We start from the raw sequence: 14648 nt of genomic DNA, 5'->3' as shown, positions 1-14648 counted from the left end.
TGTATAAACAAAACGCTCCACGATTTGGGGTCTAAAAACTTAATCGAAGTGCTTGGCGTGATGCTTGCATGTTGCTAATGTTTCATGAACAGTGTTCTTGGTTGTTGACAGCTCATACTGGTCATGAAAGCTGCATAACCCTGTGAATCCTGTTTCCATCCGCAATTTGTTTGCTCTGGCAATTGAACGAAACTAGAGTTTTCTCAAACCCTTTTGTGTCCTTAACATGCTTTTTAGCCTTAACATCAGAACATTACAGAATAGTCCAGTTTTAGCTGCAGTTCTGGAGACCATCTTTTAGATGGACGATGGCGGACTAGGCATGTACTTGCCCACCTATTTCCAGGCCCCACACGTTTTTTGAGAATAAATAGCCCAGGTTGTGGCAATGGCCCATCAACAACACTTTATTTGATTTATTTACTTAAATTTTTTAGAGCTTGATGGGTTCAATAGTTTTTTGTGCTTAGAATGTGGTGACAAATACAATAGGTTGTTGTTTTCAGAGGATAGCCCTCTAAGTCTATGGGTCAAGTATATTTTCAAAATTGCTTCATGTAATTTTCTTGTATTTCCCTGTTTATCACTGTAATTTGTTTTCTTAATCCAGCGCTGTAACAACCAGGGTTGCAACCACGATGGAGCCGGCCTCTCTGGTCATTTGAGCATCACCCCGGAATCTGATTATGTATACTTTTTAAGGTGCACTTCCCTTTCTGTATTGTTTGTGTATCTTTGCAGGTTCTGACCAAACATTAAGGTTAACCCCTTAAGGACAATAGGGGTTTTTACTCGTAGTATATTGTGGGACAATGGCTATTTTAACATTTTTCGGTGTTGCTGTTTAGCTGTGATTTTCTTCTTTCTCATTTCGTGCTCCCACACATATTATATATTGTTTTTTTCAGGACAAACAGGGCTTTCTTTAGATACCATTAATTTTATCATATCATCTAATTTACTATAAAAAAAATGATAAAATATGGGGATTTTTTGTTAAAAAATTACTTTTTCTCACTTTTTAAACAGAAAACTTTTACTCATCTGCAAAAACGAATGAAAAAACCTGCTAAATAGATTCTACTATTTGTCCTGAGTTTAGAAATACCCAATGTTTTTATGTTTTTTTGCTTTTTTCTGCACGTTATGGGGCAATAAGTACAGGTAGCGTTTTGCTATTTCAAAACTTTTTTTTCCAAATCTGGTAATTCTTCGCCCCATGTGCCATTTCGGGTATCTTTGAAGCCGGCCAATGCAATTTACCCCATCAAGTCATATATTTTTAAAAACTAGACACCCCAAGGTATTTCACATGCTGGTAATTTAACCCTTTCCATGCACTAATTTTACCACCAGCCTTTGTGAAACTTTATGGTAGTACATTTTTTTGTATTTTTTTCACACACGTTGTACTTCAGGTATAAATTTATCGCTCCTGGTATATGTCCCTGTCAAACAACACCCCAATATGTGTTCAGTAACATCTCCTGAGCGCAGTGATACCCCACATGCATGGGTTTGTTGGGTTATTTGGGAGGTAAAAGGCCGCCTTTGTGAGGTGTGTATTTTTTGGCCATTTAGACATCTGATCCTACTGCCCCATGTCCCATATTTGGGACACCTTTGAACCCGGCCAATTCAATTTATCCCATCCACTCATGCATTTTTTAATACGAGACACCCTATGGGCATTTGTAATGCCAATATTTTAACTCTTTCCCTGCTGGAATTTTTGTAAAGATAAAGAATTTTAGGACTTGCTTATTAATTTTTTTTTTTTTTTTTGGTGACAGTGGGGATTTTTATATGTTACCATATTATTTTTATTTTTTTAAAACATTTTTTTTTAAAAAAAAATTTTAATTTTTTTTTTTTTATTTTTTTTTTTTTTTTACTAATCACTCATTAGTGAGCTGGGCTCCATTGACCTTGCATGGTTGGATGCAGTACCTGCATTCAACCTGCAGGAGGAGCTCGAGAGTTCACAAGAGGGTCTGGATAGACCCTCTATGAACTCATTTCTATTGTTGATGCCATCCTGTGAATGACGGCAACGTCATTTACAGGATGGCACTTGTGGTTGCTCCTCGGAGCAATCACAAGGTGATCGGGGTAGGGGGGTAGTGTTGCTGACATGCCTCGATATCGAGGCATGTCAGTAACACCATTTATGCTTAGGAAGCGATTCAGATCGCTTCCTAAGCTGTTTTAGCCGGGCGCCGCCGCGATCTTTCATGATCGGTGCGGCGGCGGCCATTTTTCTTCCGGGGAGGGCTGCCAAGGGCTGCCCTCCCCGGATCCACGGTCAGCCTCACTTGGGAGGCTTCCGTGGATGCTGCAAAGCCGCCGATCGCGGCGAAAACGCCGCGATCGCGGCGATGCAGCTATTTAACGGCAGCCCGTACATGTACGGGCATTGTCGTTAACCCCTTGCACGGCAACCCCGTACATGTACGTGGATTGTCGTTAAGGGGTTAAGCTCCCACCAACACACAGGTGCCTCATTAATGGTGTCCAGGAAGGGCTTTGAATTGCATGAGGTCTCAGTGGGTTAAAATGCAGCTTCAGTCTCATTGAAGCAATACAGTCAGGAAAAATTAGAAAGGACTCAACAAAACTGGGGTACTTTGACATAGCGGCCGGCTAAGCAATAAATGGCCATGTAGTGTGACAGATCCCCAGTATTGAATAGCTCACTTTTTTCTTGTTACTAAAGATAGTTTGTGTTTCTCTGCAAAATGCTTACAAATGATAGACAAGAACATATTCTTCTAACTTATAACTTATTCTTATATTCTTATTCATATGGTTATAGGTTTAGCATGTGATGAACTGGAACCCAAATTAAAGAGGGTATCTGTGACCTCTTTCACGAGTGCAGGTGGTGCAGCAGGTGTTTGTATCTGTCCCCAGACACTTCTGATACCATCAGGTCCATTTAGAAGGCAATCTTGTTTAGGCTGTCCCCCTCCCTCACACATATGTACACGCAGCTGTGCGTCTCCAAGGAAAACCTGCTAGAACCGGATATGTTTGCATTATACAGGTGTAGAGATACACGTCACTTCATGCAATCATACGGGCCTCAGAATTCAGGATTCAGGATTATTATAATAATATTATTATTCTCTTCATTATTGTTGTTATTATTATTATTATTCTCACAATCATCATCTTGCATTTATATAATATCAGCAGAGTATACAGTAATGTACATTAATATTATGGCTAAAATAAGGTATTTAAACGAATTAGAAAAGATTAGCATGTCCGGCTTTCTAAAAGTACAAATGGCTTACCCTATGTCCATGCGCGTCAGTGACTAAATATATAATTTGTTTACGTTCCCTGTGTGCTATTTTATAACTTCATCACTTAATACATACAGCAAATCGTAAAGATTATTAACAACTCCAGAGCCCCGTGGCGCATGTTGGATTATATATGGCAGCTGGATACAGATGGATTTATGACAAGGGGTCGAATGAGCCGCACTGCTTTCCTCAGACTTGCTTTTAAAGGAATAAGAGGGTCAGTGGGCTTTGACAGCAGTAAGCGGTAAACACAATTACTGCGTAAGAGATTTAAAATAAGCTCGAGTGTTCTTTTCAGAATGAAAACAAGGAACCCCAGACAAGCCTCAGATCTGTGGAAATGTTGGGCTTTTTGACAGGGTTACCAACGAAATATTTTCCAATCACATCTAAGTAACATCCGTCTCCAGCTTCAGAGGAGGATTAGACAGCAGTGACAAGATCATCTGACAGCGCAGAACAAGAAAACCGATGCTTTCTGCCATTTTATTACACAAACAACACAACACATTAAGGAAACGTCAAAGACTCCGGCATCATGATGAAAGACTGAGCGTGTGATATGGTACAGACACGGGAATAACACGCTCGCCTGTCCATTTCACGCTGGTTATATGAGGTTTATTTAAAAACCAAGATTCAAGAAGATTCTTCGCCATTAAAAGTGGTTGCATTTGGTTAATTTGTTGATCTTTTACACATCCTCCTGCTAGAAGAACTTGGTTAGTCATGTGTAATGTATTTACATAATATAATATGTAAATATAATATTGGCTCGATTATAGGCCGCACCCTATTACAGGCTGCACCCTAAAAGTTAGGTGCTTTTTTAAAGAAAAATGTAGATTTTTAGAAAAAATACACATTAGTGGAATAGTAAAACAGTATTCTAACTAACACACTGTATTTTAACATTTTTGGTATCTATTATGCAGTTAGTCAACATATGTTACATACAAACAGAAAACCAATAGCCATTTCAACGCACCTTACTTATAGATATGCCCATTTGTCCCCAGATATGCTGCCACTCTGCCCCCAGATATGCTGCCACTCTGCCCCCTCCAGATATGCTGCAACTCTGCCCCCAGATATGCTGCCACTCTGCCCCCAGATATGCTGCCACTCTGCCCCCTCCAGATATGCTGCAACTCTGCCCCCAGATATGCTGCCACTCTGCCCCCTCCAGATATGCTCCAACTCTGCAGGAGATCTGGATCCTAACCCTGCTGCCTGCCCAGCGCCCAGAACTGCATGTGTCGGGCGTCGGGCTATATGAATTGCGCATTCCTGCGGTAAACCCCAATTATAGGCCACACCCCCACTTTAAAGACTTCAAGTGGGGGAAAAAGTGAGGCCTATATTCGGGCAAATATGGTATTCTTGGCGCTATATAAATAAAAGATAATAATAATAATAATGAAAAATTATAATAGCCAGTTCAAAAGATTGTCCTGGGAATGATTTTGCCAGAAAATGCTTGTTTTCCAGCATTTCTATACAACTTTTTATACATATACCATCCTTGAATTTATGTGCAGGTGTTGGATTCTGTTATTTAAAGGATACATAATATATATTTCAGATAAAATAATTTCTGGCCTTGGAATGTTATGGAATCAGAAAATAAATTAAAAAAAGAGGAGATCAGCTGAATCAAAATAAAGAAAAAGGTCAGTGCTAATAAATCAAGATAATGATCCTGAGCAAGTTATATATATCAGTGCAAATTCTATATAAGTAATAGTAACAAAATATAGTAATAGCAGCAAAATATTAACCCCTTAAGGACAATGGGTGGTCCCTAAACCCATTGAAAACAATGCATTTTGAGCCTGTACATGTACATGTAGGGGTTAAAAAAGGTTAGAAATGATTAACTTTATTAACACATTTGCTTCTTGTTGCATATTATTTTGGGCTATATTTTGCTACTATGTATTAGTACTGACATTTTCTTTATTTTGATTTATTAGCTTTGTCTTATAGCACCCATTGAATAAAAGACGTAATGCCTGATATTGCGTTTTATGCTTGTCAAAGGTGAACACAAAGAAAAACTACCTTTTTAATGTGACCTCAATCATAAACTGTAGAAGCGGGTATATTTACTACATGCATATGTTCAAAATATCAACACAATCAAACTGATAGCTGATAGTTGTATGATATTACGTTTACATTATACAAATTATACAAGTTTGATGTTAAATTTACATTATAAGATTGTTATAAAATTGTTCTACATTTAATACAATAATAAATTGATTCACAGTTGTGAATGACACTCACACTCTTAATGAAATTCTAAATTGTAAGGAGAGTTCCTCCATTCAGTTATATTATGTTTTATATACATATATATATATATATATATATATATATATATACACACAGTATAAATCCATCATCATGTGCTCTAGTTATTATTTATTCAAATACATGAACAATTTATTAATTAATTTGATATATTGAAATACAGGGCACTATATTATTGGTTCATATTTTATCTTAGATTATTTAACTGTAAATCACTAATAATAATTATATATATCCCCTAGGAACATATGCATTTTATACAAAACATAAGTGCGCATGAGACCTTTCTATCATTGACCTTTTATTAAATATGTCGTTTTAATGTAAATTTAATAAAAAATACACTTTATTAAAACCATCAATGTATTGTTATTCATAAACAGTCAATTTTTTTTCTTTCAAATAACAGAACAACAAAAGGGGAAATTAAAAATACCAAAATACATCAGAGATTCATAAAAATAAAAAAGGGGACAATCTTAGTTATCGTTGCCCTTGAAGATGCAGCCAAAGAGTTATATTTTCTTTTCCATTCCGCTTTGTACGTAATATTAAGAGGGAACGATAATGATCTGTGCTTAGAAAGATTTAATATCCACCTGGAGACAGACTCAACCTCACTTAGATGCATTGCTAGATGAATATAAAGCAGAGCATGACGTGATGTCTACTGAAGCAAGAAGACCAGCAATGGGTGCTAGCCCTCCATTTGCGTCGCCTCAGCCTCTCCATGGCTTGGTGTGGGAGATTTGTACGGGTCCTTTCCCAGGTAATAGCAGAAAAGGAGATTACACATGAAACTAAAGCAACCTTTTAAAGGTGCTGTTCCACCTGCTCACGATGATTTTTACACTTTTGGTGTTAAATGCTGAATGCTTGTTTCTCTGAGACACCTAAAATCCAGGGTTTTGGAAAAACAAAGATCACACATTAAATCGTTAATCATTAGTAAGTGGTGCAGTCACAAGCGCTTACTGCCCAACTGGAACAGATTTTGCCATTTACATGTAAATAATAATGAATGCCTTAATTGCCTGCTAGGCCTGCACTGGCCAGATGGCCCCTCCCAGTTACATTTATGGTTGCTTGCGTGGCACATCCATTGATTTAGTGTGTGGCCACCACCTGGGGCCCTCCCTTTGCAGTGAGGGGAGGGTCTTGCTGCAAACAGAGATGGGGCTAGCCCAGATATAGATTTAATGGGCCTGTGAGTGGGGAATTGGGCAGGGAGTGGGCGTGGCTTAATGCAGAGCCACCCAGAGAGCCGGTGATGCAGCGTTTCCCCCAGAGACTCCAGAGTGTTCCCAGGCATGGCTGGCCTTAGGGGTGTGCGACCTGTGCGGCTGCACAGGGAGCCATGGCAACAGGGGCGCCTGCCCGGGACTTAAATTAAAACATCGGGTTTTTTTTGTTTTGTTTTTTTTACTTTATTTAACATCCTCCATGTTAAATAGTTTTTTTTTAACTTTATTTAACATCCTCCATGGGGCAGGGGGGAAGTGAGAAGGGGCAGAGGTGGTAGATAGTGATAAAGGGGGAGAGGGGATAGATAGTGAGAAAGGGGAGTTTTGTGACAAGATTTTTTTTCCTTTCTTTTTTTGAGATGGGGGGGCACCAGAGGAGTAGTCCGCACAGGGCGCCAGAACACCTAAGGCCGGCTCTGTTCCCAGGTATGGTGGCCACCTACTGGATACACAAGGGCCACATCCTGAAAAAGAGTATTATGTATCGAGTAGGAGGCTGCATGCATGTCATTTATCTACCTGTAAATGCTAGAGGCAGGCCCGGACTGGGACAAAAAATAGGCCCGGGCATTTAAGCCTGAGCAGCCCATATTTATTTATTTATTGTTAAAGCCCACCCTTCATGTACCATCTTTGCATTTAATCATTCACACAAATCATTAACACATTCATTAATGCAGTCTCACAAATCATTCAAGCAATTCATCCACACATGAATTCATTAATTGTCATACGCATTCACACAATTCATCCACACATTTATTCATTCATTCTCATACGCATTCACACTACCCCCTCTCATCATCTTATCTGCCCCTTCTCACTATGTTCCCCCTTTTCACTATGTAACCCCCTTCCCCACTTATCAAAATGTACCGCCTCTATCTATCCCCTCTCCCCCTTTCTCACTACCTAACCCCCCTCTGCCCCTTCTCACTGCAGCCCCCTCCCTCACCCTACTTACCTTGTTGCCAGAGCAAGCAGCAACTGCGACCGCGCCTGTGGCAGGGCAGGATTGATTTAGGGGCTGATGGAGCTGCAGCTCCAGGCTAGTACCTTAAAATATGGCCGTATTAAGGCAGAGCCCCTTAAGCCTGCCGCAACTGCAACCGGGTTCGCCACTCTAAGGCAGAGCCGGCCTTAGGTGTTCTGGCGCCCTGTGCGGACTACTCCTCTGGTGCCCCCCCATCCCAAAAAAAGAAAGGAATAAAAACTTAAAAAAGTAACAAAACTCCCCTTTCTCACTATCTATCCCCCTGTATCACTATCTACCACCTCTGCCTCTTCTCACTGTTATCATTATATACTGAGGCAGACATTGACGGTGGTACAGCATAATACTTATCACTATATACTGAGGCAGAAATTGACGGTGGTACAGCATAACACCTACCACTATATACTGAGGCAGACAATGACGGTGGTACAGCATAACACCTATCACTATATACTGAGGCACACATTGACAGTCGTACAGCGTAATCCCTATCACTATACACTGAGCCAGACATTGACAATAGTGCAGCATAACACCAATCACTATATACTACGCCAAACATTGATGTGGTGTAGGCCTACCACTTCATTGTCTGGCTTAGTAGTAGGGATGCACCGAAACGAATTCTGGACTGAAACCGAAAATGCAGCATTTACCTGTCCGAAACCGAATATGACCTCCCCACACCATAAAAAAATCTAACACTTTTATTTAAAGTAAGTAACACACCAAAATAGGACAAAACAATTAAAAAACAATATTATATGTATATATATATGATTGTTAACAGCAATCACATTCCTATCATGCCCAGGCATACCCAGATTCCAGGATGTACTCGCAGACTTGGCATGATAGGAGTATGATTGCCCTATCTACCCCTTCTCACTCCCTTCTGCCCCATCTACCCCTTCTCACTCCCTTCTCCCCTATCTACCCCTTCTCACTCCCTTCTCCCTATCTACCCTCTTTCCCACGTCTCACGCTCTTTTGCCTATCTACCCCCTCCTAACTATCTACCCTCTCCCTCTTTGAAGTTCACTTACCTTTCAGGAGTCCTGCGGTGGGGGTGCAAGGCCTCTGCCTCCCAGCTCTGCCACTGTATGGAACAGTATAGAGTGATGGGAGTTATGATGTACTTTTAGAGCATAATTAGATCATGAAAAAGACATTGGAAATGGTACAGCATAACACCCATCACTCTCACACACTTACCAATCCACACATATATACCAATCCACACCTTTACCAATCCACACATATATACCAATCCACACATATATACCAATCCACACGTATACCAATCCACACGTATACCAATCCACACACATACCAATCCACACGTATACCAATCCACACGTATACCAATCCACACATATATACCAATCCACACGTATACCAATCCACACGTATGCCAATCCACACGTATACCAATCCACACGTATGCCAATCCACACGTATACCAATCCACACGTATACCAATCCACACGTATGCCAATCCACACGTATACCAATCCACACGTATGCCAATCCACACGTATACCAATCCACACGTATACCAATCCACACGTATGCCAATCCACACGTATACCAATCCACACGTATGCCAATCCACACGTATACCAATCCACACGTATACCAATCCACACGTATACCAATTCACACATATATACCAATTCACACATATATACCAATCCACACATATATACCAATCCCCACATATATACCAATCCACACATACACCAATCCACACATATTTACCAATCCACACATATATACCAATCCACACATATATACCAATCCACACATATATACCAATCCACACATACACCAATCCACACATATATACCAATCCACACATATATACTAATCCACTCTCACTGAATATTTTCCTACCTTTCCTCTTTTCTCCTTACAGCTCCTTTTCCTCCTCCTCTTCGCTCCTCTTCTTCAGTTCTTCTGTCTTCTCTGTCTTCTTCCGGTTCAGAGGGCAAAAGCTGCTGTGCGCCGGGGTTTGTTGTCAGATCCCGGCGCACAGCAGCTGTTGCCGTGCAGATCACAAGGGAGCGGTATCGGAGGTCTTTAACAGACCTCCGGCTCCCTTGAGTGATTTTAAGCCGGGTTGAACCCGGCTTAAAATCACTCAAGGGAACCGGAGGTCTGTTAAAGACCTCCGATACCGCTCCCTTGCGAACCTGCTCCTCCAGCGGCGGACATTACTGTCCGTCTCTGGAGGGGTGCCGGGTGCCGCAAGTTGGCACCCCCTGATGAGCGGCACCCGGTGCGGACCGCCCCCCGCCCCCTAGAGTGTGACGCCCTGTGCGGTCGCACACCCCAAAGGCCGGTCCTGCTCTAAGGGGCCGGGAAGCCCCCACCAGGGCCGGCCTTAGGGGTCTGCGGCCGCACAGGGTTTAAATTAAAACATCGGGGGTTTTTTTCAACTTTATTTAACATCCTCCATGTTAAATAAAGTTAAAAAAAAACTTTATTTAACATGGAGGATGTTAAATAAAGTAAAAAAAACCCCGATGTTTTAATTTATACCCTGTGCGGCCGCAGACCCGTAAGGCCGGCCTTGGTGGGGACTTCCCGGCCCCTTAGAGTGGCGGACCCGGTAGGTAGGGTAGGGGCCTGGAGCTGCAGCTCCATCAGCCCCTAAATCAATGCGGCCCTGCCGTGGCCCGGCCCACCGGGCAAATGCCCGGTGTGCCCGATGGCCAGTCCGGGCCTGGCTAGAGGGATATAACACATGGATAGAACGGATTGCTCCACATTTCCAGTGAAAAGTTTAAAACAAACCCATTCAATCCACAAATGCGTAATCCATGTATAGAGGGAGAATGTATAGTCCTCCTTACTGGAGATCTACTAAATGTATTCAATAATTTAATAAACTTTAAATGGCAAGTGTAATGAGAGTTTTATTTATTGCATGTGCCTACATTTCTTTCACAGCGCGATGATTTACACGGCTGACACCTGGTGTTTGATTTGAATTACTGCATCTCAATGTAATAAATTAGCGTATGTGGTTTCTCAACTATAAAGTATCAACTGAGAACCCCAAATTCAATAGTTACCTACCAATACGCTATGAATGTTCCAAAAACCCAATTCAAACCAATAACAATTGGCCTACATTCAAGGTATATAAAGGGTTAACAAGGCATCTGGAAGGCACAATACAAAATCTAACTTTTTCTCAGGGCAGATCCTAAGAAAATGTAAAATTGCCATAAAAATGATCTAGAAACCTGGCCAGATCCCATCATAAGGCTAGTGAACCATGAAAGCAGTTCAAGCAAGGGAATTAGTATTCTTTTACATTTTCTTTTTTCCCTCTTCCTCTTTCTTTCGAGTGCGCCTGCTGTTTGAATTCTTTATGGTTAGCTGAGGCATTTTTGTAGAAACCTCCACATCCTCATTTTTAAATCTTTGCAACTTGACAACGTTTATGGCCAAAATATTCTTAGGAGTAAGAGTTTGAGGGCAGGAACATTGAACATCTTCTCTAAATAATCCTCTTGGAAAACAATAGACACTGTTTAATAAGGTTTAATAAGCGGTTTAATAAGTGTTTTTTATAGTAGTGGTCAAGATCCATCTAATCTGCCCATTTTGTTCTGTGACATTTTGCCCTAACACTTCTCTTTTGAAATAACCTCCTCTCTTGTCCTTTGTCGGCTTGGTGCTTCCTTTATATCTCTCTTCTCCAAACCATGTTGAAATCCTTTAGTCTTTTTTGTCATTTTTTATCCTGCAAACTATTCAGCATTTTAGCAACCCTTCTCTGAACTCACTCCAGAACTATATAGACAATGAGGTCTGGCTAGAGATCTGTAAGGTGAGATAACTAGCCTCCCTGACTATGCAATTTCCAAGACATGTACAGTGTTGTGCAAACGGTTTAGGCAGGTGTGAAAATATACTGTAAAGTAAGAATTAGTTCAAAAATAGACACATTAATATCTTATTTTTGTTATTTAACAAAATGCACAAGTGAGGGAGCAAAATCTAAATCAAATCAGTAGTTGGCATGATCTAGCTTGGCCTTCCAAATAGCATCCTTTTTTAGGCACACTTGCACATAGTTTTTTAAGGAACTCACTAGATAGGTTGATCCAAACATCTTGGAGAACCAACCCCAGTTTTCCTGTGGATTTAGGAAGCCTCGGTTGTTTCTGTCTCTTTCTGTAATGCCAGACAGATTTGATAATGCTGAGATCAGGGCTCTGTGGGGGTCATGCCATCACTTCCAGGACTACTCGTACTTCACTATACTAAAGATAGTTGTTAATGAGTTTGGCTGTTTGAGGTCATTTACATGCTGCAGAATACATTTGGGGCCAATCAGATGTCTCCCTGATTGCATGATAAGTATCTGCGTGTTCTTCTCAGCATCGAGACCATTAATTCTGATGAAATCCCTTACTCCATTTGAAGAAATACAGCCCCAAACAAGGAACCTCCAGATTGCTTCACTGTTGCCGGCAAACACTCATTCATGTACCACTCTCCAGCCCTTCGGCAAACAAACTGCCTTCTGCTACAGCCAAATATTTCACATTTTGAGAACCTGCTGCCATTTTTCTGCAGCCCAGCTCCTACGTTTTAATGAATAGTTAAGTCGCTTAGTCTTGTTTCCATGTCAGAATTATGACTTCTCCGGAGAGTAAATGGTGTATCAGGGTCTCGCTGCTTTCTGCCAATGCTGAGCTGATGTTACTCCTGGACATATTCCCATTGTAAAGGGAAGTAAGCATGATGATTTTCATCTGCTACACTAAATTTTCTTGGGCAACCACTGTATCTATGGCCAACATTGCCTGTTTCTTTGTGCTTCTTCTAAAGAGCTTGGATAGAACATTTGTAGACCCCGATCTGCCTTACAATTTCCGCTTGGCAGAGACCTTGCCGATGTAGTATAAATACCCTGTGTCTTGTTGCTGTGCCGACTTAGCATGGTGTATGACTTAAACTGCCTTCAGCTACCTCACCTTGTTAGAAAATCACCCGGGTTTATTCCTTCTACACACAGCGGTTTCTGTTTGTGACTGTTTCAACATAAATATTAAATTGATGATCTTTAGCATGTTTGGTGTAATTGTTTAATCACACACCTAACTATATGCCTACAAAATCCCTGGCTTTGTGCAAGTGTACCTAGAAAATTGTATTGAAGGCAAAGGATGGTCACACCAAATTTGAATTTTTTTTCTGTTCATTATTAAAATGTGTATATAAAAAAAATATATATATTTCTTTACAGCATTTATCACATCTGCTTAAAACCTTTGCACAGTACTGTGTGTGTATGTCAATGCATATACAGTTTAATTCAGGCATCGTGCGTACAATAAGCTACCGTTTCCATAGCCAAAGGTTTTAGGCTAGGTTTCCATTTGTTTTTTTTTTGCTAAAAACGCCCATAAAACCGCCAATAGCGCCACCTGGCGTTTTTTTAGTGAAAAACGCAGCAGCCAGATGTTAGCTGTTCTTCAATACGAAATCGCAAAATTCCATTTCCACTTGGCGTTTTTCTGTTTGGCGTTTTTTCAGTCCTCTTTGGCGTTTTTCTGCTTTTTTGGGCTCTGTGGCAGTTTTTCAAAATCGCAGCATGTTGACACTCTGGCGTTTTTTGCAAGGAAATCTTGGCGTTTTTCTCCAATAGAAGTCTATGGGAGAGAAAAGACGCCATGAAAAAGCCATGTGGGTTTATTGCCTTGGCGTTTTTTATGGCGTTTTTTCCACAGTTACAATGCAGAGGATGGACCCAGTATCTGTGTGTCCTACGAGAAATAGGCTGGAAACAAACCGTTTCACACAAAACAAAGCCCTGGACTGGTTCATATTGAATTTTACACCATTTGGAACAAACATGCCATTACAAACAAACATACCCGACGCATCAACTGGATCCTGCGTGCCAAAAGCAACAGCAAAAAATTTGCACCATCATTTGGGGCCAATCTTCCCAGAGGAGCAGACATTCGAAATAAAGCATGCCTTACAAACCACAGAAAAGAGACAAAAGGGTCCACCGGGGCGTTTAAGTAGAACTCTACCAAGTAAATGACATCAGGAGAGGGCAGATACTTGCCATTTATCCTAATCCCTTTTAGCTGGGTGAAACTTCTAACTTGTAAAGGCTGGAAAAACTGCCTAAGGTCAAAAAAAGCAATTTCCACAGAAAGGCTAAAACGCCAGAAAAAACGCCAAAACGCAGGTAAATGCAGTGGCAGTTTTCTTGGCGTTTTTCCCAAAAACAAAAACCCAAGTGGAAACCTAGCCTTATAATGGTCAGACTAAACCAGTTACTCTGGCTCATCTGATAACCCATTCACAAACACTATGATAAACTACTGGCAGTTTTGGCGACAGTGAGTGTAACAGCTCAAACTGATGTGCATCATATAACGGTTATGAGGGGAACTGGAGACGAAACATAGTTCCTACACTTAGCAGCCAAGACCCATTTACTTATTACAAAGTCTATTGTAATGTTTGCTTAAGTAGCAGGTATGCTTATGACTCCTTGATTTTTTTTTTTTTTGCAGCAGCTTCACATGATGAAGCACTGCGCTGGCACAATAATTGTCCTGTTTTTCTGGGTCTCCTGAAGTGAAGTCAGTGCCATCTTGACACGTCTTACTCAATTAGAATTATTTCCAAATGCCAAATCAGTTTGATTCAGTATTGCTATTAGAAACACACAACTTGGAAGCAGATAAGAAGCACTGGCCCATCTAGCTTGCCCCTCTTTATGATGGGGGG

The sequence above is a fragment of the Spea bombifrons genome, chromosome 1 (assembly GCF_027358695.1).
Source record: "Spea bombifrons isolate aSpeBom1 chromosome 1, aSpeBom1.2.pri, whole genome shotgun sequence".
Classification (NCBI taxonomy): Eukaryota; Metazoa; Chordata; class Amphibia; order Anura; family Pelobatidae; genus Spea; species Spea bombifrons.
This window is presented reverse-complemented; position numbering follows the sequence as displayed.